This window comes from Saccostrea cucullata, unplaced genomic scaffold (assembly GCF_032062105.1).
Source record: "Saccostrea cucullata isolate Sc308-1 unplaced genomic scaffold, CSIRO_AGI_Scuc_v1 ctg3468, whole genome shotgun sequence".
NCBI classification, from domain to species: Eukaryota; Metazoa; Mollusca; class Bivalvia; order Ostreida; family Ostreidae; genus Saccostrea; species Saccostrea cuccullata.
The window spans coordinates 45,394-48,594 of NW_026938561.1; positions in this window are offsets into that span (position 1 = coordinate 45,394).

Consider the following 3,201-nt stretch of genomic DNA (forward strand, 5'->3'; position numbering starts at 1 on the left):
AGTTTCAACCAAAGCTAAATGCCCTCTGGCCCTGTCATGATAGACAATTTAAAATTTTACCGCATTATCTGTCTAATTGTTAACGTAATAAGGTAACATAATGACGTCATAATGTACTGTACTAAAGCGCAACACTTATTTGACATTACATGACGTCATAGTATTGTTTGAAATGTTTGTATTTATAGCAATATGTCAAAACTCCTAATACAAGCTCCTTGGAGAACTATGCGTTCATTTATTTCAAAACTACTGCAAGGCAGATGAATGCATCCTCTCAGTGCCTAATTTGTATTGGATATTATTGTTTAAAATCTATTTTTAAAAAATAGTTCACTAACAAAATACATGCAGAAAGCCACCTGACTGCTACCCATTTGGGGTTTGGATACCAGTGTGTTTGTTTGTTTTTATCTGGAGTAGAGTGGTGAAAATAGCATACAATTTCGGGCTAAAGATTGTCCCAAGTAACAATCATTGCCAAGTTTTCTTCTAAAACGAAAGTAAGTAATGGAACATGTCTTGATGTTTCTACAATAGATAATGACTTTAAGGTTTCACTTTTTTCAATTTCAACAATAAGCCATTGGAAAATTTCCACTATATCATAAGATGCCTTTTTAGCAGAGTACATCGTGTTTTCCCTATTGTAGGAAAAGATCAGTGTATGATATAAGTTAATTCCCAACATTTTGGATATCGTGACTCTGGAATCTTGAGTTCCAGAAGCTGTCAAAGCAACCATCACAGATTCTGATAAAATGCTCCTTAGTTCATTTATTCTGGTGTTATTTGTTCTAAATTCATCTCCCGTTTGTAAAAAAAAAATAAATCATATAAATACTTTTTGGAAACATGAAATATGGAAATAACAAATAGTATTTAAGCTCTAAAGTCCATTGAATTTTATTTTGTATTACTTAGTCAATTCTCATCGATTTCATAGTTTTGTCTTTGCTTTGTTTTTTAAAAAGTTTCATTTACACACTGACAGACACAAAACATACACTACACTAAGTAGACTGCATTTCATCAAATCCACTTGATTATAAAATACCCATCTTTTACACAGGTGTACACCAAGTTAAGATACATCAAGTATACCAACACACACACACACAAATCTCAGCATTACTTTATGAATATCAGAGTAACATTACTTTCACAGCCTCCTCCCTGTCCTGAACCTATTCTCAGTTAACATCGTTAAATTGGGATGTATTTTAATTAAGTAATCGCCATTGCTCAACACAGTGAGCCTCATCGCTGACACCAATCTTACGAGATCAAGGGAACAGACTCTCATGGCTCATCAACAGAATTTGGACTTTCCAATTTTCAATTAACTTCAGCTCCCCTTGATTAAACAAACCTTTTGTTTATATGTTGGCAGGGTACGATTGTTAGCTCTTTATCTAATTGATCATTAATATATCATACCAGTATTTTATCTAAACATAAATGAAATTTAGTTGCCATGGTAACTGAATGAAAATTCAAAATCGAGATTTTTAATTTTTTAAAAACACATTGATGAAATAAAGAAAACTGAAATGACCGCTTGCAAAACAAGTTAAGACTTATGCCATTAATGATGTAAGTAAATCAAATTTATAAATCTCCAGGAAATACTGTAGTCCATTTACTTGTAAATATTTTCAAAAATGGTTTTGTTCTTTGGATTTCTGTATCATGGTTACCGTGAGCTGATCGAGGAATTCGGAATCTCCTGTTGGAGTATAAGTAGATCGGAAACGATTGCAAAGGGCACAGATGATTCGACAAAGTCCCCTAAACTAGGAACAAGTGTGTTTGGCATAACTTTGTTTAGCATCCTCCATTGTTTTAAACTCCCACTCACATTTTCAACGACCCGACGCACTTTTGTTATTAAACGTGACTAGTTCGCCTCCTCTGTTGATGTTGCTTTGCTCCTTTTGATCTATAGCATGGCATTTGAATGACTGATGTTACCCAGCTACAACATGAACTACAAAATTAGGATGTTCCCCTTCTATGGAGAAATCTACAGGTATTTTGCCAATCACAGGTAAGATTTTCCCTCTAGCCTCTCTGATTGAAGAAAAATCGGGATGTTGTAACCTATGCTCAGCAAAAATTGTTTTACAGTCACCGAAGCACCCGAATCTACCAAGGCTGTCTTTTTCCTACCCCTAACATTAACAGGTATGGTGTTTTTCTCCATACTGGCGGCAGGCCAAAACATTAATATGAGGACATTTGTTATTATGCCTATCTTTAGAACCTGGTCAAAAGACCAAATATCCAGGTCCTAACATTAGTTCTGGGTCTATGCGTAAGATAACCATTCCCCCAATTTTTCATATCTTTCTTTTATAGATATATTTATCAGCTTAACCACCAAAAACAAATTTGTAATAATGTCCACAAAAATAAAATGTTCCTGTCTTAAATCCATCGAAATGACATGGCTATCCTCATAAAGAAATTTTTGAAATTATAGATATGAAACTGTATTGCGTTTGAAAACTATACTCACTGCAGACTGTCACCTCACAGGTAGATATTACCCCTAGGGCATAATTATCACATCTGAGCCAGTACAAAATGGCAACAGTCAGGGTCAAACTATCGTTATCTTGATTGAATAATAAGAAACACACAAAGATTTTTAATTAAATAGACAGAGACACAAAGGGCTTAATTTCTCGTGTGAAGCATGTACTAAGTATGTTGTTAAACTTTTCCCTCGCCATTCGATTTGGTTCCTCGCTTCGCTCGGCACCAAATCTCATGGTACTCGGGAAAAGTTTACCAACATATACATAGAGTTTCTTTTATCAAGAATGGGCATGCATAAAGGATAGATAATTGAGGGGAAATACACAAGTCTATAAAAAATATTAAAATAGTCTTTGAAAAGGCGAGAATTAAAAATTTTAAAAGTGTTGTACCAGGTGGATTCGAACCCCCAACTTTAAAATGTTTGTTTACACGGAGTAAAAGTCAGCGAATATATCAACTGAGCTAGTCTGACTATGATATTTACAGGTATAAATTTGAAGCAGATTATCAAAATCAGGTTTCCTTATTTTTTGTAGGTTTTTTGTGAATTTCGACCCGAGGGCAGGGGTGCCCCTAAAAAATCCTATGTTAAATTATTCATTACATCCTAACCTATCAAAATATCACAATTCTATTTAGGGGCAGGCCTGCCCT